A 23,592-nucleotide genomic window follows, 5' to 3' on the forward strand; every position below is an offset into this window, starting at 1 on the left:
TGAGAGTTGTTTCTAATATTTTGGCATGCGACTAATTCAGAGTGCTGAAGTGCAGGTAAGTCTGAAATTGTGGACTGAACATGTATAGTCTGTAAATGCTGCTAACAGAGTGTGACTAGTGTTATTAAATTTCAAAAATTTAGTAGGATTTATTGCAAAAATAAAACAGCTGTGGATAGTAGAAAGTCAGGAACATGTTTTTTAAAAAGTTGTTTCAATGTGTCTTCAGTTAATGGTATTAATTAATTAATTAACATATTTCTATGAAAAAATGATTTTTGATGTATTATAATCTGGAATATATTCATACATTGCACATTTTATCTATTTTTTAACAGTGTTTATAAAATTTTCAAAACTGTTCTAATTGTATTTTCAAAAAAATGGATTTTTAATAGTTTTAATTTTAGTTTATTTTTTATTTTTTTGTATTTTATGAAACAATTAATAAACATTAAACAACATAATTTTCAACTAAGTTAGAATTAAAACAGCATTTTATATTTCATTTTAGAAAGTGAAGTTTACCTTATGATAGATCTTTCCTTTTTTTGAGACATTTGCAAAAATGTTATATGGAAGAACGTTATATCTCAATTTCATGTGTGTTTAAGGACAAGACATTGTAGAATGTCTTGAAACTGTTACGTATGCCTTTATTTAAGAGGAGGGCTTCATGAACAAAGGGCGCCATCTTGTGGCTATCCTGGTTTAAAGCACACAGGCTGGAATTTCATCGCTTGCAAAGCGAGCTGCAGCACATCCTGTCATGTGACCAGCCTCGACGTGGATTCCACACTCACATCTCTCAATGCTCACCACCCCCCAGTAGTTTCCATTCAGATGAGCTTTTATTAGCTTCATTGTACATTGGAAAAATCACAAGCTGCTATCCGCGCTCTGCTGATTTACATGATTATTTTATGCAAATGAGATAAATTGGTGCAGGGGAGAGGGATCAGTAGATTAGGTACAGCCCAATAAGACCAGGTCCAATGGGAGGGCTGTTCATTTGACAACCGACTGGTGAATAATGGCGACACGTGATTGTAAACAAGTTATAGTGTCCAATATTAAGTTGAAATTACTGTATATCTAATACGCAGCACTTTCTTAATGGTGTCTTTTTTTTTTTTTTTTTTTTTGTAACTCAGATAATAAAACGTAATCATTTTAATGTGGGCTTAGGCATTAAAATAAATAAATCATACTCAAAAAGGAGCAGGATATTAAATTGAAATATTTGACTTCATACATTTGAAGGGTTTGATCATTTTCAATAATTATTTATGTTATTTTTTGACTATTTCAGATTGTTTTTTTTATTTTATTTTAAATATTGTAATTTAGTTTAGATTGAAACTACATTTGACATTTTAAATTATGCATGGATGTGGAGTATGCATATATTTTAATGAATATTTTTATAAAACAAGGGAAGGGCATAAATTATATTTACATTAAATATTTATACTTTCCCCAAAAAATGGAGTATTTTCTCTTTTGGACTTTAAATTTTTTGGGGCAATTTTGTAAGCTTGTAGGTCTACTCTATGCTGCACAGTGTACTGGGAGGTGTTTCTAATTATTTGACTGGGGAGCTGGCATGTACCTAATAAAGTGGCCCTACTTACCGTAAAGTGAGACTGCGGTCACGCAGGTGCCGACATGCTGTCCCAATGCCACGGGTGTACCTCGCCAACCCACCAGTGGAACCGACACAGCGGAGGGGAGAGGCTGGAGCAGGAATGCACGATGGCAACAAGCGCGCTGGTTGGATGGGACACAGAAAGTGTACAGTCACTGGCTGGAAAAAAAACTAATTTAAAATAAAATCTAAATAAAATCTGATGAAAAAAGGAGTTCGGTTCATTTAGATGAAATTCATATTTAAAATAAATAAAATAAAATAATTGAATGAATGAATTTGAATAAAAAAGATAAATGCATTACAATATACTAATCATAAAATACAAATAATCATTTGAATACATTCCCCAAATGCAATCAAATCAAAATAAAATAAAGACAATGAGAACAAACAAACAAATCAAATGAAAATAAATTACACAAATAAAGTAAAACATTGTTTAAATTACAAACGCAGTAAGCACTCATTTCCACCAGAGGTCAGTGCAGCATCGTTTATGTACTGTATCTAAATCTGCCTATGTTACAGGTATTTCATGATCACGTCAAGAACCAGAAACTTAAGTAAGCATATAAAATAATAAAATGCACTTAACTGTAAAAAAAAAAAGATACATAATGTCAATTTAAAAAAAAAATAAAACATTCCTACCTATTTAGAATAAGAGTTGCAATTGCTGTCTCAGACCAGAATGAAGGTGAACAAAACTCCTCTGAATTTCTCTGCAGAAGAGAAAAGAGAGAAGTTGAACGTTTGATGTGTTTACTTTGTATTTGCCATTCATGTCAGACATGTTAAAAAAAAAAAAAAATTTTAAAAAGCAGTGTGATTTTAAGCGACACAACCCCGGCGACATGTGGCAAATTAGTCATCAGCCGCCGCCCAAGCTGCCTTCTTCCCCTGCCAAGCGTTCCAAGCACATCCGGCAGGTGCGGCGCCGTTTGCTTTCTTTGTGCAAGCGAGCGAGCGAGCGAGCTCCTCCAACATCACAGCCCGCTTCTGAGTTTGACACCATTGTGTCGAAAAAGTCCGCACTCAGCTCGTCAGGCTCAGACAAGGCAGCTCCAAATGAACACAAGCGGGGCAGCGGCGGTTCTGTTCCGGTTCTTTCCCGCTTGTGCCTCACTAGAATATTCATTATGTGCAACATGAATTCTGCAAATTGCGAAGAATGACGGAGTTGGTTGGATGGCTAGTGGTAGTATGCCACTCTTACACCAAATGAATCACTCACTAAAAAAAAATACAAGAAGCCATGCCTGAAAAAAGCCCACAGGCAGTCAGCCATTTTGTTTCAAAGCAGCCATTTTAAGTCCATTTTGCAAAGGCCACACAAATATGATCTTAGCTCCCAAATTTCAAACATCCATCCATCCATTATCCAAACCACTTCGGTTTGCAGCGGCGAGTGTCCTGTCTAGAACGAGTGGTATTCATAAACTCTCGTCTGAGCTCATTGGTACGCCACTAATATTTGTAATGGTCTTTCTACTGATTTGAACCACAAGTATGAAACAGATGAGCATCAGTTAGTTTTCGTCAATACATGTTGGGCAGACAATTTTGGACGACTCGCCATAAATCAGCAAAGTCTAATAACGCAGCTCCACAAGGTCTGTGTGATTAAGGTCCCGCCCTGCAGGGGATTCAAAGGCAGAAGTGTCAAACAGTGGCGATATTGCTTCCCTTCCATACCCGGATGTGCAGGATAAGCACGCAAAGTGGAAGGACGGCACAGGAGACGTGGAGGGTAATGGGCCGATGGAGCTGGAGACGCAGCGAGGGAGGATGTGAAGTGGGGAAAACACATTAAGGCTAAAGTGAAAACGAGGAGCTCCCGTGTGCCACTTTCGGGAAACTCGACACCTCTTTTCCCCCTCTGTCTTTTTAGCCCCACCGACCCAGCTTCCTCCCCGCGGAAAATATGATCTTAAATATACAACCTCTCCTGCCACCGTATCGCCTCACATCGTTACGATGGCGGCTTTAAAAGCTTTTGCTGGATCGATATTCAACTGTTTGCACGGATCGGATGAAAGGATCAAGGTAAAAGCTCAGGGCGGCGATAAACGTGCCCTCTTTCATGACGAATAGTTGAAATGATAGGCAAACGTTGAAGCTCACATGAAATGGCAAAGGCACAGATGCTTGGAAATGTAGCATTGCATCCATCGAGGATGGACGCATCTGATTGGCACTTACTTGGGCAAACACCCAAGTATGAATTTGTCAAGGACGAGCCTGCAATTCTAACAAAATGGCGTGTGCATTATTTATTGATGTGTAAACTCTGACACCCAACAAGATGCCAAACAGGCAAAGAATTCCTGAAATAATGTCTGAAGTCAGGCTTATTAGCACAAAAATAATTGATGATTAGATTTTACCTTTCATGATTTTCATTGTTAGGTTTCTTCAATTTCTTGTCTACAGGTGATTAAGTGACTGAAGCTTTATCACCACCTAGCGGCAGAAAGCTGTATTGTAACTGTGCATCTCCTTAACAGCAGCACCTCTGATGTACTGAATTAGTAACATGCGCTAACTGAAATTCTTTACGGCGGCCCACTAGTGGGCGCTCACGGCCCAAGGTTGGGCCACGGTCCTCTGGTTACACGTTTATGAAAGTTAAAAGCAATAAAGAAAATGTTTTGTTCAAAAATAGCCCTCGAACACACGAGTGAGTATATTACATTAGCAACGTAGTGCAATTGTCAAGAAAGAAGCTGCCACGTATGTTGTATATTATTATACTCTTCCTATTTCCAAATGTGACTGCGAACAACCTGATCTGAATTTTGTCAAACTGCGACGTCAAAACCATATACATTGTCCCGCACTGAGATTCTGTTGTATGTTCAAAAGATTGAAAAATGAAAGTGCATCCCAGCATAGCAGAGCAACTCCCTTTGTCCTCAGAGTGGGAGAGTGCGCTTCCTGGACTTAGCCACTAGTCTGTGCTACCGCTCCGGAAAAGCCCAACATTCCCTTCGTTTGCCGGCTGACCCATTTTTCCTCCCTCACCTGTGTCTCCTTCCCCAGCCTCGCTGCCTCGCATTGTTAATTAGAAACGGGCATGAGAGCGTTAAGGTGGGGGGTGGGGATGCTCCCATACGTCTGGGTCATCTTCCCAGGTTGTTTGCTGAGTGGGCAGGGAGGAAGTGAGGCATTAGAGGAGCATGAGAGAAAACGGAGAGCACTTCAAGTAGCGCCGCAAACAACGGGGGGGAGCGGCTGTCTGGAGTCTCAGGAGCGACACGCCGAGCTTTCCACACGCACTCGCCATCCATCTTGCCCGTTTCATTTTCACTTCTCAGGCCAGAGGAGCGCTGGAGCCGTCTCCGAGGAGTCCGGTTAATAATGTGAGACAGAGTGGATTTAATTAAAGAATGGCGAGAAAGGTAATCACGGAAAGGAGCTTTATATTGCAAGCCCCGTTTTCAGCGTAAGGCGGGGGGGGTGGTGGGTGGTTTGGTGGGGTGGTGTAAGGCCCGTGTTGTGGAATAAAAACACATCAGCCTGTATGTGCGCGCGTCGTCGCTGTCAGAGAGGATATAGCCGTCTTGTACGAGTTACCAAACACTGCAACATTCAGGTTGACATGACACCTTGTGTTGTTATAATACGCCAAAATTGTGTTCCATCGGGAATTTATTTCTTTGTGCATTGATTAAAATGATAGGCCGCAATGGCCACTTAAAAATCAACTGGGAGTGGCAATGAAGCGCTTGAAGCAAGCACACTCTCCTTTTTTGGAAAAATTCTCCATTATTTCCCACTTGACGTGAAGTTTACTGCTGCCATCTAGCAGTGGAGGGTCTGAAGTGCACTCAAATCATTACTCGGACTACAAGGCACAAAAAAAAAAAAAAAAAAAAAAGAAAAGAAAAGGCAGGATGACGGTTCCATTCTTGAAGAACTCAACTTGAAGTTGAGGTACCATTGTAGTTCTAATGAGGCCAATAATCAATCTTATTTGTTGCTACGGCAACTCACAATTATTTAGTGGTCTATAGCGGTGAACCATCCTGGACACATAATACAAAGATATTAAAACTACTTTTAATAATGAAGTGGATATCCTGCCAGGAATTGAGCTGCTTATCCCACTTTTGTCATGATTTTTTTTTTTCCAAGCGAAAGAGGAAGAAAACCTGACAGCGAGGCCATATAAATTTCCGTGCTGCCTTTATGGGTCTGTTACACACCAGAGTGCACATTGAGCTGTCACCGGCAAATAAGAACAAATATCCCGCCGACACAGTGCAATCGGAAGGTGGAACAACATGACAAATGCCTCCAGTTGGAGGATCAAACCTTTGGATGGGAAACAAGATTGCTGGATTCAACAGAATGTTTATGACTTGGCTTGGATTTATTACACTGAACGTCATACATTCAGTTAGTTAATCCCTATTCTGTATTAAATGCAAAAAAACTAGGACAAACTAAATAATACTTGGATAGCATTCAATTTGTTAGCATGGACGCTAAGGCCTCATTGCCTGTTCCTAGGTTGCGTTGGACATGTGTGGGCGCATATCTCCATGCTATGAAAATGGAATACTTCACATAGGGTGGAAATTGAACTTCATCTTTTTTTTGTTGTTGTTGTTGAAATACTTCTTTAGCCTTCGCCTTCTCATTTGGCATTCCTCCACTAATAACTGGAATGGAGAGTGCACACAGGTGCAGATAAACGTGCGGCTTGTGTTCACCTCTCATTTCTCGATGATTCAGCTTTTTTTGTTTTATTATTCCTGCTAGTGGTGATCACTTGCAGAGTGCGCGCGCCGGGGGAGATTAAAAAGTGCATTGCTTCTAATTTTATCTCTGTTTCACTTCAAGCGGGTGATGTCACCTTTTTTCTGCATCTCGCCGTGTTCCCGGCGTCCCGGATCATGTTTGCACACGACTCCTCGCTTCCTAACCGCCTTCAAACGGTTCCTGCTTAAAACGAAGCACATTCTGACAAAATACATAAATAATCCCGATAAGATCAAATATGCGGCTCAGTTGTTGCTATGGCAACGCCCAAAGAGTTAAATGTAGGTAAAAATAAAATCACTTTGATGGACGAGCCGTGACATCGACCATTGACGATGTTGCAGTCGACTGGTTAATAAAATAATAAAGAGTTGTCTGGAATATTGGTGGACCAGCCAGGACATCTCCTGTAGTGTGTTTGCGCTAGCAACAATGCTAACATCTTTCTCATATTGGTTATTCAAAATAATATGAGTACAATGTGAATTACTGATCAATAAACCATGATATCAATATTGAACAAACGAAAAATATAAAGATTTGAAAGATGCCGTATCAACAATTTTTAGCAACAGATACGTAATAAATGGATGTAAAATGATAGCTTCCGAATCAATTTAATGGTACACCAGGTAGATTGTCAAATTGGTCAATCCTGGATCACCTTTGTGGACCAGCCAGGACCACTTTCGACTTTGATTACTTTAATTGATGACAGTAAATCAACGCAATGTCATATTGATATTACAAAACCTGCACAAAATTATGTCTACATATACCACAATCTCTAAACCCAGAATAGCATTTTATACTCATTTTACAACATTACCCTAAATAATAAATGCTTTCCGGTAAGAATTTTAAAAGCCATTCATTCTTCTTCACAATCTAGATTGAATCACTTGAACATACTTTCTTGACACCAATTGACCCTTTCCTATTCGTCGAGACTTTACTGGCGTCTTGTGGCATCTTAGGGCTTTACGTAGAGAGCAGAAAAGCTGAAAAAAGATTAATTTTCCAGCAAAAAGCCGAGCATAAGATCCACAGGAAAAAAATATCTGAATAGGCCATTTTGTAAATAGCAAATCGCGATAAGCAGGGTTAGACCATAATGGAAGACCTTATTTTTTCATTCACAGATGATGCAATGGGTTTTAAGCAAAGCTGACGTTACACTCACACTGTTTGTAAAGGCTGGTCGTGTTAAACAAGGCACATTTGAGGGGGTGGGGGATTCGAATGGCGTGCCTGCAAAAGGAGGCGGACTGACGTTTGGGAGAGGACGCACACTTTGGCTTACATCCCGTCAGCCAGATGAGAGGGACTGCGAACGCCGGCGACGGCGCATGAAATATTAAGCCAACGCCGGCAGGCTCCAAGCTTAGCATAAAAAGTGGAAGTGGGGGTGTAAACAGCTCGTCTGGCTTGGCCCAGAGGGTCTTCTAATTTTTTTTTTTTTTTTTTTTTTTCAAAGAGAGTTCAGGGCAAGAACTATTTGCTGTGGATTTAATCCTGTTATGGTGCGGGTCAAATTGACTTTTTAAATTACACCAAACCAATAGACCATTTTAGCCAGCGCGACACCTCTACAAAAGGTCATTTTTGAAATTCAGCCCCCAAAGCCAGTTTTCCTTTAGGCACCTGGAATTTCCCATCTCGCATGAACAGACCCACAAAAAAAGTCTCAAGAAGCCATGCCCGAAAAGGCAGGAAGTCTGCCATTTTGGTTTCAAGTGGTCATTTAAGTGTCAGATTGTCAAATTTGAACCACAAATACAAGGCAGAAATTGCAAACCATTTGACTTTATAATTTCATGTGGGCTAAGTTTGACGACTAGTTTGTAGCATTACCATATCGAGGGGAAAACTGAATCAAAATGTAATGGATTATTCTAATTAAATACATTCCGGGTAGTTTGGCAGCCTTTCCTAAGGCCTTACATTGGCCATAGATAGGTTGGGGAACCCAGGTGTATAGATATTTAGAGGCTTAAAGGCTTTGGGCTCCAGATGGTGTGTTTAAAGAGGAAGTCAACCAAAAGATATTTTTTTCAAGAATATGTTCTATGCAGGTCAACTGGTTAGCACGTCCGCCTCACAGTTCAGAGGTCGTGGGTTTGATCCCGGGCCCGGCATCCCTGTGTGGAGTTTGCATGTTCTCCCCGTGCCTGCGTGGGTTTTCTCCGGGTACTCCGGTTTCCTCCCACATTCCAAAAACATGCTTGGTAGGTTAATTGGACACTCTAAATTACCCATAGGTGTGATTGTGAGTGCGGGTGTTTGTTTGTCTCTGTGTGTCCTGTGATTGGCTGGCAACCAATTCAGAATGTCGCCCGCCTACTGCCTGAGGACTGCTGGTGCTTCACCCTCGTGAGGATAAGTGGTATAGATAATGGATGGATGGATGGATGGATGGATGTTCTATGCAGGCCAACTAGTTGAACCAAGGCATTCTCATTAATATTGCGTTTGTGGAATATGAGTTAAGCAGCAAAATCCGCCTGTTTTTAGCCATCTCTGGGGGCGGCCATTTTGTCTTCTGTCGACTGAAAATGACATCACAACTCACCTGGGCTCAGGTAACGACCAATCACAGCTGACCTGACCGTGATTGGTCGTTGCCTGAGCCTGAGTAGTTGTGATGTCATTTTCAGTCGACAGAAGTGACAAAATGGCCGCCCCCGGAGATGGCTAAAAACGAGTGGATTAACTCCTATTCCAGAAATTGAATTTATCAGAATGCCTTGTTTCAACTAGTGGGCCTGCATAGAACACATTCTTGAAAAAATACGTTTGGTTTGACTTCCTCTTTAAGGACACGCCAGTGGTTGAAGTTTTCCATTTTGGTGAGATAACACGCATGGGTGTGACAAGTGTAAGCCACAATATTTACACACGCTTCCACTTGTCCCGCACCTTATTGTCCATTTGGAAGTGAACTGATGGGACAGAGATGGGCATCTGCCTCTCAGCACGCACCAAAGTGGCCCCCGTCGTTGAGATGCGGAAGGGACAGTGACAAGCACTTAGCCAGTCCCTCGGCAACCAGCCGTATTTCCCTCCTCTTATCTAAAGTGACAAGAGGGATGTTGCACCCCCCTCCCACACACACACACACACACACCCTATACACCCAAGGCTCATCCCGCATTATCTCCAAGTGTACCAGCGCCACGAGCTATCTAAGTCTCCCGTTTTCCTCCGCAGCCTATCTAAAAATATGCTCACGAGGCTGACGGCCAACTGGCAATGCAGAGCACGCCTTTCAAACGGGCATGCGATGAACTGAGACGCCGTACGTAAAGTGACAAAACGTGAACGACGGAAAGCAGAGGCGCTAATGAGGTATCGATCGCTCGCACTGATGTTCGCTCGTTTGCCCAGCCGAGCCCCCCCCCATTGCATAAACCGCCATCTGCACGCCGAGCCCTGCTATGCGATATTGAGATTTTCAACACATTAACTCAGATATGTTAATGTTTTTTTTTTAACTATAGAGACTCAAAAGCAGTGAATATGACTATATGAATATGCATCTAAACACAAGCAACATACTGGAGTTCAGACTACGGCACATAGAAGACATGGTAGCAGCTTGGATTCCATCTTTTTTTTTTAGCATTTCCATATACAGGCTAACTTTTGTTATTGACAGGGGGAAGAGACCAAGCCTTGCTGTGAGTGGCAAAAATCTGCAAGTGGCTGACACCCCCCCTCCCCCAAAGAAATTTGCAATTGTCTCTCGATGCCACAATACTGGTATTACATTTGGATTGATTGACTTACTGCGGTCTGTCACAAAATGGACAAAAAAAAAAAAAACAACAGAAAAGCGTCAACACCATGCTTCTAGAATGTAAGCGATAATGAACCTATGTTACATAAAACGACTGAATTCAGTAGTTAATTCAACACAAAACAACAGCTTGACATGAGACTCAAATGTATTAGTATACTATCCTACCTTATATGTGTAACATTTTGAAATACCGTTTGGACTTTAAAACTTTTTTTTTCTTTTTTTTTAAATGGACCCATAATGTAACAAGAAGGGGTGGTACTTTGGCCACCCCTTTACAAAGCCCCTTTTGTCAGCTCAATTGAAACATGTACAAATTATGTACAAACCCAGGGATGCTTAAATTGGTATGTTTATCCTACGCTGGCCTGACTTCTTGGGCTCCGAGCCCCTCCACTACCCACCCCCACATATAATGAACCTGGGAAGACACTCTTGGTGCAAAATCAATAGTGGTGAGCTCCTTTAAAACCCTCAACTTGGAGTCTTATGGTGCCCCAGAATACATTAGAGCCGCTAACTACTGTAGGGTGTGAGGAATAAGAATGTAGCGCATGCATTCATCCGGCATTTTATTTATCACCCTTATCAGCCGTGCGCAGAACATTAATCAGAGGATACAGTTTTATTAAGGGTCATCAATAAATCCAGACCGGGCTATGAAGTGAAAATGTGGAAGGAATAATCATTCTGAGGACTTCATTTGGCTCCAGTACTGTCAGAACAACACAGCAACATACTTTGGATTGGTTGAAATCAGAGATGCCGGTAAAACAAATGTTTATTAGGATATTATGACCATTGGCTTGCATTTTGTTTTGTTTTTTGAGAACAGTTCACCAGTCGAAATTGTGCTGGCTGGATAAATCCAGCCTTTGACTCCGGCTTGGATGTAGCAACATGACATTTGGCGGACGTCCAAAAAGTATCAGACAAAAAGTATCAGAACTCATCATGGAAAATGCTCATTTATGTTTGAACTTAAGCGGCCATTATGTCCTTTTCCCGGCATACTTGTCGGACAAACTTGTCGGAAATTTTCGATTGCTACCAAATTTTAATGACGTATACTAGACAGATGTGAAACCCTCGATTGTGAATATGTTTAATATCATTTTGTAAGGCAGATAAGTTGTATATAAAACACAAAAGTCTCATAATAATACAGATCCACACAATTCAAACGTCGGGCCCTTAAGAGACTCATTAGCGTACCCTATTGTCCGAAATGCACAAACGCAATAATGTTCTTATTGCTTTCAAACATGCAGCTTTGTTTTCAAAATTGTAGCAATCAATGGCTCTCAACTACTTGAATTCTTCCACTATTGTGTTCTTCAACTCCCTCGGCCGTCACACACTCGTGTACAGTATCCGCCTGGCTTGTTAACTGCTTTCCAGCTGCCTTTGAAGCTCCACGTTGCAGCGAGCGCACATGCAAGAAAACGACTTGCCTCACCGTCCCCCCATTAACTAATTGGCAGCATTGTGCGCGCAGCATGGGCTGAGGGAAGAAAGAGGGAAACAGTTGTCTTCAAAAGAATGCAAGACAAGCTGACAGTCCCCATGTGTCTCCTTTCACATTTACGCTTTAATTTAGACACGATTTCTTAAACAACCCGCTGAAATGTGCACTTTTTGCGACAAAGTGACACTGTGCCGGCGCGCTGGAACTTCAGCGATAACTCCGCGATGACATCTTGAAAGTCGGCTTGCGTAAATTGCACGCCTTTGGTGTGGCATATGTGTGCAAATTAAAAGGCGTGCTTAAAGCCCAAGGCCGCTTGATTGCATAAAGCGATCCGTTTTCTCAGTAGTACAATGTGTGAGCCGACGTGTATGAAATGGCAGCCGAAAGCCATTTACACCGATCAAGACGACAAGATGTCAAAGGGCGCCGCGCGCAGTTAAAACGGACCCTTTGTCACATGACGGCTTGAGTAATAGTAACTCAGCTGCAAGTAGTGATGAACTCTAACCCATGGAACTGATTTGGAGTCAATGTTAGCGTACCAGGGTACACCAAAGAGTCTCTTCTGGGAAATACCTTTGCAATGTTATTACACTAATTTACTATAATATTATGTCCCCTTGCATAATGAGTTACATTGTCTGTGAAATGCGCCATATACATAAAGCTGCCCGGGGCTCGAGACTTCCCCCAAATTATGACAATTTGCTCCTAAAATTGAAGACAGTTTAACTAAAATGTTCATTAAATCACAGCAATGCAACCAGTATTTTTTTTTATATATATAATTAGTATTCCTTAATATTTTCTGTTGCTGAAAAAATGTTGCGCCAGACTTAAGCCCATTAATCAATAATACTGAAAATGAATGGGATGAATATTTACTTACTGTGCAAGTTAATTTGCGGTGTGTGCCCCTACTTGCACCCCTATAATTTCAGGTCAAGGGCCACTGCGATATTAATTAAGACAAAAAAAAATAGTCTGGAGCCCTGCTCCAAATATCTTAAGAAAAGAAAGTGTAAAGACACCATCTAATGGCCTTAAAAAAAAAGCTCATTACACTTAGTAATGCACATGGAAAGCCGCCATATAATTTAACACATTTAATACCCTCCCACAATAACTTTGCATGGAACAATCGTTATAATGTTAGGTGACTCTACATTATGCAATAGCCAACGACACACCGTTATGTGTGCATAATAAGTGCGAGATTGTGGCCAATGCTAGCAGGCGACCATACTGGCTAACTGCAGGATATGAGCACAGAACAAGTACTTCATGTACTTGGAATTAAACCACCGCTGAGAAGAAACACCGATGTGGTAAGTTATAGGGAGTTAGCAACTAAACTCTTATTTACCTGTATTGCACTGTGACTGGAAACGGCAAACAACTTATTGTATTATACAAATTGTATGTTACCTACATTTTTTACATTGTACATTAAATATAGGGTTGGAATGCAAGTACGCATTGTGGTAAATGTCTATAAAATGTCAACAATGCAATAATTTTGAACCAACCCTCATACAACACGGGGGCACGACTTTGTATCGTTTATTATTCGCAGGAAATTACGGTATTCTTTTTTTTTTTTCTTTTTTACGGCAAGTCGTCCAACTTTGTAGCGATGTCCCGCCCTCACGCAATGATGAAAACTGAAGTTTTACGATTGAGTGCCGCCCATCTGTCGCTGTTCTAATTTGGCAGAAACTGGGGAAAATCTCTAGGACAAATTTGCTTTTGAAAGACCGCTGGAAATGGCAAAAATGACTAAAAAATGTTTCATTCACACCAAATGGCACACTTTCTTTGTCTGAGTCTTTTCCGTGGTTCTACTCATGATAAGTTAAATTTAATAGATGAAGCAGGCACTGATAAAGACATTTCAAATCAGGCATAATGCTTCTTTATTTTACTGATGACATAAGTGATACGTCTTTTCTGTAGCTAAAATCTTTGTTCCCTTTAGCAGTTTTGTTTTTTTAACATGCTGAGCACATCCCGCGGCGGACTCAGATCATCAGAGAGGAAGTGCTGACTAATCCTCATCCTTAAATGTATTCACGTTCAATAAAAGCTATTCATCAGCTTAAACCTGCCTGGAAGTTCAAACTAAATACAAACCACCTGGGAGGAAGGCTCTGTTGACGGGAGGCCAGCGTTTGCTCAGCGGCGAGGATGGAGGAAAGTGTGTGTGTGTGTGTGTGTGTGTGTGTGTGGGTGTGTGTGTGTGTGTGTGTGTGTGTTGATGTCAATTCTTGGTAAATCATCCATCCATATTGATTACTGATCGCGCAACACGGTCGGAGAGTAGGAGTGGATCAAGAATGATGCATCAGTAGTCAGATCATGGAGTCGGAGTGAAAATGTGACAGGTCATCGTTTTGAAAAAGACCACCGCGCATCCCACCGAACTTTCAATGATATATGGAGGCATCAAGTGTTCCAATAATCAGGTCAAACCGATACTTTATCAATGATTCTGTGAGTAAGAAAAGCTACTCCCTAAGATTTCATGATCGCAAAAAAGGCTAACCCCGACGGCGGACAGTGCATCCAACGCAACCAATGAGATTCTTAGCAGCTACGACGTATAACGCCGCGGCAAATCCAGGCCTAGCGCATGTCAGACTTCCATTCCGGTCGAGTAGATGGTGGTCATGTTCCATGACCACAATTTGAAATTTTTCTGCAACCTTACATAGTCTTGCATAATCTGACGTAGCTGTAGCCCAAACTAACAGGGTACCGAGGCCGCCAACTTTGTGGTAGCCAGACCAGATATGTGCCTATTTATTTACAACACACGCTGTGTTTTGCCTGTAGGCTGCAGCTGCAGATGGTTGCGTGCGGCGGCGGCGGCCTTCCCGGAGGGTCTCCGGAGGAACCACAAGTAGAAGCTCCGACTCGGAACATCACACATCAAAACGCTCGACTTTTTTGACTGCCGTATTGCAAAGGTTGCACTCCAAACGCCTTAAAGTAAACTATACAAACTCACATCGCTTTCTACTCCTTTTTCTCTGTGCACGTGCCCGGTGTGTGCGTCTGTGTGCGTGTTGCGGACAAACGGCACAACATAAGCATCAATTATCCCGGTAAACAAGTTTGGCCATGTCGAACATTCAATTACGTATTAAACATTAATAGCTGAGGCGTAATTCACCCATCCATTAGATCGTGTTAAACACGGACACTCAATCTTCTTAATAGAGCGTGAGTGACTTGGGAGCTTCCCCCCCTCCCCCCAAGCATGAATTTAATCAGGGAATAATAATGGTGTGATCGGGTGGCAGTTTGTTCCACAGAGGCCTTGAATCACGCTACTAATGGGCAGCAAATGTAATTGAGAAAAGAAAGGCAACCGGTAAAATCAAAGTGCGTCCATGAATCGCAGAAAGCAACACTCCAATAGACAAACATATTGAGCAGCTGGCCATACATCTACAGGAACGGAGGTCGACTTCTCCTCGAAACCAGTGACTCTCAAAGTGTGGTACGGATACCATCAGGTATACAAAGGCTACAGATAATGCTATGACGATGAAGTACCGCCAAAGTACAGTTTACTTGTGTTTCATTTTTTTATCGCAGTATATTTGCATTGAATTGATTTGAGAGCGGTTTGACTTTAAAATTTTAGTTCGCGATGATTTGAACCGAATCATTGTATATTTTTTAAATTGTGTTGCATGAATGGCAGCAGGTGGAAACACAGGTTTGCTGTATATTCTACCATTTAATGAAAAACATCCAATTGTTTTGCCTGTCACTATAAGTCGCCGACTCGCAGGCATAGATAGATGAACAAAAAAGTGGTGCTTGAGGGACAAGTTCAGTTTGTTCCATGACCACGCTCGTAATTCGAAACACTCAGCTCAAATCATGAAATGCCATGAATGCATTCCAACATCCCCCCAAAACACATACAATGTTGGAATATGTTTTTTAATGAGGAAAAATTAAAATTGTATTTTATAAAATAATACATTAATGACAGTTGTTTTCAATACATTGCTTAACCCATTAAGCCCGGGAGCGCATAACCGCATTTCTACCACTAGAGCCGGGAGCGCTGTTGCATCTTTCTACCTTTCAAACCGGGGGATCAGATAGCTCACCGTCCTTTTTTAATCAAATTCTCGGTCTCTTAGCCAACTTACAGCATCAGAATATACACGTGACGGTGTCGCGAGACCGCGGAGGCTGTCGTGGAATTTTTTCGAGCCGAAGGTAGGCTAATGGCGGACGCCGTCGATCGCCGGGAGCTCTGATTAAAGTAAGTAACGGCAGTGATATTATAGACGACGTGCACGACCAGTGGAACCAGTCGAACGTGATATGATATGGTTTGTAGACAATTACGATATCGACGTCTTTGTAACAGAATAGAGGTTGGTAATTACCACTCGATTTTTTAAAAATTCAAATAGTGCTTCTCTTGCACTGACACGTTATTTTTACATCTTCGATTGAAACAGTAAATAATAATAAATTCTGCCTGTGTGAAAGCCACATGTCTAAGCTCTTTAATTCTTTTGGAATTATGTTTCTGTCTGCTACAGGGGGTGATATATTAATCATTTTGCAAGTGTTGAATTTCTGGGGAGAACTTCAGGTTTTTAAGGGTAATTCCAAAGGCGACCGACGGGTTTTGGGGAGCTGTTGAGAAAGGTGCTTTATGCCTTAATGGGTTAAAGGGTGAAAGCAGCACAAGATAGATAGTAATCATCATTAGCATTAGGCTAGCGTACTGAAAGGCTAAACTATAGTTGGTTTGAATACACAAAGTGTCTCTTAGTTTTGTGTTTGATTTTAGATTAAACTTCAACTGGGAGTGGCAAAAACAGCTTGGAGCCTATTTTTCTTTTTGAAAGATCTGTTCACTATTTGCCAAAATTCTTATATTGTGAAGTGAAGTGAGTTGAATTCTCTGCCACCACACAGCTCTTGTGTCTTCAGTTTGAACGTGTAATTCAAAGTAAATAAGAAATAAATGAAAATTGTCTGGTCAGGTCACTTGTACCTCAAGGCACCATTATACTTTGCATTTGTAATCATTAAAAATAATTTTGGGACAAATGAAGCAAAATACAGCAGCCTTGTTTAGAATCACTGTCACAGACCAACAGAGAACGAGTGTGAACAGAATAGAAATAATAGCTGGAAGTAAAAAAATAACAAAAACAATGAGTAGACGCAATCGTGACTCTAATTTCCCACCACTGAGCCTGATTGATGTTTTTTCCACCTGGCAGGACACAATTACGGTGCATGCAGGCGGACCCAGCAGAATTGCCAGCATTCTGCGGCATTATTATCACGACCGGCGCGCTTTCGACTTCTCGCAAAGCCCCTGCGAGCTGTCGGGGTTCAGCTCGCCCAAGCCTGGGTGGTGTACCGTTTCGTCAGCAGAACTCTGCCACCAGAAATAACAACGAGGGGTAAAAAGCCACTGAAATAATTGGTGATTACTGTGTATTCTGAGACTTATTGTTAGAGAGGCGTATTACTAACGGGAACATAATCAAGCCTTTACAACTGCATTATAGGAAATTAGTTTTTACACCAACCCATTTTTATCCAGCTTTCAATTTAACGTTAAACAATTTGTGTTTAAGACGCAAAAAAAAAAAAAACAAGGGGAAAAAAGCATCCGACAATGAGGTTTACAGCTGATGACTATTCCTAGGGTCCAATCGAAGTGCACGTCACGCGCGGCGTCTGTTCTTACATTCGAGCTTGAATGGGATATGTTGCTGTATGACTTCATCAATAGTCCTCATTGCATCTCTAGTGCAGGGATGGGCAATGTAAATGTTGGAGGGGCTGCCATTTTTTATCAGTGCTCCTGGGGGGCAACATAGGAGAGCACACTTCTTAACCAGAATAACTTAAATATGAAACAAAATACATGAATATGTGCAAAATAAGTGCTTGTATTTCATTTTTGATAACAATTTTCATTGTAGGTATAAAGGATCCACTACCCTAACTTCAACAACAAAGGGTTTGAAGCAAACAAAATAATTATCCCATACTGTATTTTTTTCCAGTGCATAAACATTACCATTCAAGGCTGGCAAAAAAACGCTAAACTGCAATTCATTCCAAATCTGCAAAAAAACAAAAAATAGGCCTACTCACTTTGAGGGCAGCTTAAGACCCAGTTTGAGTGCAGCTAAGACATGTCTGCCATCTAGTAGTGATTGGTAATATTACAACGTCAAATTGAAGTCCGCCCCTGCATATTTGCAGTTTGGCATAGGTGGATTCATATAGTCACAGTGTTTTAAATTCATTTTCAATATTTTTTGTCATATTTTGGGATTTGTTTTCCGGGAATTTCATTCCGGGCGGCACGTGGTCGACTGGTTAGCACGTCCGCCTCACAGTTCAGAGGTCGTGGGTTCAATCCCGGCTCCGGCCTCCCTGTGTGGAGTTTGCATGTTCTCCCCGTGCCTGCGTGGGTTTTCTCCGGGTACTCCGGTTTCCTCCCACATTCCAAAAACATGCATGGTAAATTGATTGGACTGTCGAAATTGCCCCTAGGTGTGATTGTGAGTGCTGAAGTTTGACTTTGTGTGCCCTGCGATTGGCCGGCAACCAATTCAGGGTGTCCCCCGCCTACTGCCCGAAGACAGCTGGGATAGGCACCAGGCCCCGCGACCCTTGTGAGGATAAGCGGTATAGATAATGGATGGATGAATTTCATTCCACTTTTGCCCTGTTTTTGTGGAAAAAGGAAATATAAGTCGAAGTTTTTTTCCCATAGTTTGGCCAGGGGTGCGATTTATACTCTGGAGCGACTTGTGTGAAATTATTAACACATTATGGCTTGTTAGTGCTGACTTGTATTTATGATGTTTTGTCTCCCTCTCCAGGCACTTTAGCGTAATTGAATCTGTCCCCAATATTTCTAACTTTTATTGGCAGATTTAATCACGCCATCTCCAGTTCATAGTTTACGTAGTCTGCTAAGCAACATCTTATCTTGACGTGTTTACAGCCATTTTACACCTTCGTCAAGCTGCAGAGGAAGTCAGCACTAACAAGCCATGACAATTACCTCGATATTAATTTCACATGTAATTGTAACCCACAAAATGAAACAAAAGTTAAATCCTAAAAGCTATTATAAATGCATGAATAATTTAAACGGTTAAAATCTAATATTTTGTTAAATAAGAAATTAAAATAGTATGATAAAAAGACAATTTGACTGTCTATCAATCCATCTATACAAAATAGTGTACTGTTTCTTTAAATGCGCCGTGCCTGGCTGTGGTGTTGCATCATCAACCAGCCACACACACTCACACACGCACGCACGAGCAACAGAGGAGGAGAAAAAAAAAGAAAATTACGACCGAATACAAAAATACTTTGGGAGACTTGGAAACATTCTACATGGTCGGCGATAGATAAAATACTTATTTAATCGATCTACGACCGTTTTGGTGAGTTTAAAGTTATCTTACCGTATGGACACATTTATTTGCGTTAAGGGACAGAGGCAACTTGGATTCCGACTTATACTCCAGTGCGACTTACATATGTTTTTTTCTACTTTATTATGCATTTTATGGCTGGTGCGGCTTGTACTCCGGAGCGACGTATAGTCCAGAAAATACGGTACATATATAATTAATTCATTTCTTTATTTATAATTCATCAAGGGTCCACTCCGAGTGTGGCCAGTTGCCAAACACTGCTATAGTGTACATCATGCTCAAGACCCGTGTGCCAGATCCAACCACCGCATCCCTTAATGGAGCCCACAAAAGCAAATTAAATGTGTAACTTCATGCCCTGTCCTGTCACATCTCATTTTACAACTTGCGGTATTGATAAAACCAAAATGAGCCTAAAATGGCTCAGTCGTGTGACCTGAAATGTTTTGAAAATCGTAACTCAGAAGTCAGTTGCACTTCGCCGCATTTAATTTGGTCAGCACATCTAGCATGAATAGACCCACCAAAAAGTCTCAAGAATGTATTCCTTCACGGACACAGGAAATCTGCCATTTTGGTTTGAAGCAGCCATTTTAGCGGGGCCACTTGCAGGAGTCTATCGATGCCAAATTTGAACCACGCAGACTAAGTTTCAATCTGCCTATAGCAAAGTTTTATGACTCACCGTAAAACGCAAAAACTCTGAAAACACGATCAAACGTGATAAAGTTTCTTGCCTGATAAGACTCATCTGCATCCCCGACTGGCAAAAATGCATGGACGCAGTAACCCACACACCTCCCAGCTTTTGAATGCCCTCTCGTTCATCACACTCCCAGTTTTAATTTTGACATAATGTAAGGCTCCCGTCATGGAGGACGTGACATTTTGGTTCAATGCCAGAATATTATTTGTTGTGATAGGCAGTCGTGAGGAAAAGTGCTTGCGAGCAAAATCTCCATATGTCGACATCCCGTAATAAGTGGGATGCATGGGCTTGAGGTCACACTACTAAATCAAGAGTTGGTGATTAACGAAGTTGGGCCGCTGACAGGAACCTAAGCCCAAACCAATAACTCTGGACGCTGAATTTAATGTTGCTCCGAGAGGTGCTGTGAATCATCCACTTTACATTTTTCAATCTCCGCATTAATATCGTTAGATGTTCCTGGAAGAGCGTGTTACTTGCACCTTTCGACTGTTGTGAGTTTCGCAGCGCGAGACGACAGCGACCGTCGACACCAAAGGTGTCAAATACACCACCGACCAGAACTTTTCCTCGCCAACTTCTTTAACACCTTTAGCGGCATATTTAAATTTAGAGCAGTGAATGAAGTTGAAAGTGCGATGAAAACCAATTAACAACCTTTCAGCTTGAGGAAAGCGCTTTGCGAGTCTCTTGCCTCTTTGCACATCGCATCCCCCAAGTCTATTTTATTTTATTTTTTTAATGCCTCGTGGAAAATTTTGATTTTTGCCACCACTCCTGCAAGCGGAAACCTCCCTGCCTTGCTCGCCGGGTTTACAAAAATAAGCTCACGGTGAATCGTGCTCTGCTCAACGTTCTTATCCCAAGCTTTCTCTCCGACTTGTCAAAATCCTAACAAAGCTCTGAAGAGACCATAAAAAAAAAAACTCTGCAATCCCACCAGGAACTATTCAGAATGGCAACATTAACCGTTTGGATGTTGTTTGACTTCCTAGAACATATTTCCTGAACCTTTATTGAGCCAAGAAACATGTAAAGAAACAAAACAAAACAGCTGACTTTTGGCCAAGTCTTGGCAAGGGTAAATCTCGCATTCTGAGTGAACACAACATAACACTTGCACATCTGGAGTGAATGTAAGTGTATATTATCCAACAACAAAGAGTGAGTGACAGTCTCTACCTGCCATTCAGTGTGAACAAAGCTACACCGAACCTATTTTTAGCACTTGCCACAAAACCAACCACCATTTACCATCGACCCAAATCACCATTAGCGCCCTTGCTAACTTGCGTCTTGCAACGGAGTGAGCGGTGCCAGAACGGCAGATGGGCCGGGCCGACCGCCCAGCAAACTCTGACTCGCGACCTCCCGAGAAGCCAGGCCATGGATTCTGTCCAGTCTTCATCATCAACTTCGTCCTCCTCCTCAAATGGTTGGCACGTGGGTCAACTTGGGCCAGATGTTGTTCTCAAAGGAGATTGTGTTATTTAAAAGATGATTTCCGCTCAACTGCATTCTAGCTACTTTTTCTAAGAGTCAATAGGGAATATTACAAATCTACTGGAAATAAACATTGTACCTTTGGCTCTAAAACCAAATATAAAACACCTTGTGTATTTTAAAAAACGTAGCCGAGACTTTCAGTCTACTAGCTTCATGCTAACGCTAATTAACATCTGCGTTGCGGTGCTGAAACCCTTTGAGCAACAGATTGAGCACAAATGGTGCAACAACATGTAGACATACGTTAAACCAGTACTCACAGTAATATATTCTTTATCCTTTGCATAGAACGACTAACATAAGCGTTGGACTGATGAGCTCAAAGTGAAGTTTAATATATTATGAATCCCACTGTGTTCTAGGCAGGACACTGCTGCAATATGATTGGCTGCTGTAAAGAGGTAAGGACTGCTCAGGACTCAAGTGGGATTCATAATCATGCCTCAATGAACAAGTATACTGTCTGTATGTCTTATACTGACCCTAGTTGGCCAAGGCAGGCATACCAGAAGGAGCACCATTCATTTGATGCCATGTGCCAATTTTTTGTTTTCCTTTTTCATTCGATTTAATTATGTCATGACTGTTTTTATGAAATATATTATTATGGAGAGCGATTTTTCTCTCCACTAAATAAAAGAGGAAAAATACACATTATATAATTTTTGGGTTGTTGTTTTGTTTTTTTTAGCGGGGGGTCAGGGGGGCTGGGATGAATTATGGTTATTTCCATTCGTTTGAATGGAACATAATTTGAGATTGGCTTGTCACAAGGGTAGTACTGTCAAATATCCGGCTTTGGCCACTTCTTATAACATAACATTTATGCAACGTCCCACTATAATAAGTGTCAAGTAGTATACGCTTGCAGAAATGCTATCACTGAGAGATGACAGGCTGTTCAAAACACTTTTTAATGGGTGCTCGGCCTATTAAGTCACTTTCATAACACCAAAGCCTGACAGCAAAACAGCAAAATTTGATTGTTTTTGAAGCCCGGCTAATTAGCTCTGCTTATTAGAGATACGTCAATGGGAAATGAGGGGGAAGAGGAGTGACTTTAGGGGTTCGAGTGGGATGCGAGCAGCGGCGCATGCACTTAAAAGCTTTGACGCAGCTTAAAAACAAAAGGAACTGTCAATTTTGAAAAATGTGCCAATAACAATGACATCATGTTCACGCTTTGCTGTGAAACAATTCTTCTCAAGGTGGACTCCCTCTCGTGGTACGTGAAGAATCATTGCATTACTAGAAATATGTAAATTTATAATAATGTTTCAGTGGATTAAACTATTTTTGTAATTTTTATATATATTTATATATTTTTTTGTCATTTTCGGGGTATATATATTATATATATATATATATATATATATATATATATATATATATATATATATATATATATATATATATATATATATATATATATATATATATAATACTGACATTTATTTTTTTATTTTTATTTAGTTTTGATGTTTTAATTTGCTTCACAGGATTTCTTGGCATTGTATCACTGCGGTCATCAGTTGTGACAGTTTTATTTACAGAATGCAACGTGATAAGATATCGTCGCTGTCATGTGAAAAACATTTACCTCCATTTTTTTTCATTTTCTTATTTTTACATGAATGGTGTTTCCGCGTTACAGACATCGCATTATGCGAAAATTAAAAAAGGTTTACAAAATTGGAGATAAGTGTTTTTCAGAGGATGGCGACGATATATTAGGTTAAGTGATATTTTAAGCGAGCAGATTTCCAAGTCAACAAAAACATGATGCTTGAATGAAATTATAATGCGGTTTCTCGAATATATTCAGCCTGTACAATTTTGCTTGGAGCAGGTTAGTGCAGGCGCCTCGACAACAAAATCATTTGCATAAGCACAGTAACGGTATATATCGTGATATATATGCAAAAAATGTATAATGGAGGTAATTCTGACTTGGTTGAATGGGTCTTTATCAAAGTTTAATTGATAATAAAAATAACTATTATTTTCATTTTGAGGCCATCTATTGCGCATATCTCAAAAATCAAAATCAAATCCCAGCAATCTACTGTGCAAACAAATATATTAATCTACTTTAATGCTTCCAGTTCATTCTGCAACTGGCACCTTTATATGGATCTGCACCAAGCAAGAAACCGGAAATGGATGGCTAATAATAGAGAGAGTGGGCAACCAGGATGCCTCTCATGGATGCCCAGCGCGTGC

At 40.9% G+C, this 23,592-nt stretch overlaps 1 protein-coding gene across 5 annotated transcripts in view; it reads right to left on the bottom strand.

Moving 5' to 3' along the window:
• Positions 1–23,592, bottom strand: part of ptprda (protein tyrosine phosphatase receptor type Da) — a 254,866-nt gene that overhangs the window by 162,160 nt on the left and 69,114 nt on the right. For all 5 annotated transcript variants that reach the window (XM_086020965.1, XM_086020955.1, XM_086020992.1 and 2 more), the window contains exons 6-7: positions 2,303–2,373; positions 1,635–1,770 (exon numbers count right to left, since the gene is read on the bottom strand). The gene's annotated coding sequence lies outside the window, so the exon portion shown is untranslated. The remainder of the gene's footprint in view (positions 1–1,634; positions 1,771–2,302; positions 2,374–23,592) is intronic.

Source organism: Filicampus tigris, chromosome 2 (genome assembly GCF_054856515.1).
Source record: "Filicampus tigris isolate MCC_2025a chromosome 2, RoL_Ftig_1.0, whole genome shotgun sequence".
Taxonomy (NCBI): Eukaryota; Metazoa; Chordata; class Actinopteri; order Syngnathiformes; family Syngnathidae; genus Filicampus; species Filicampus tigris.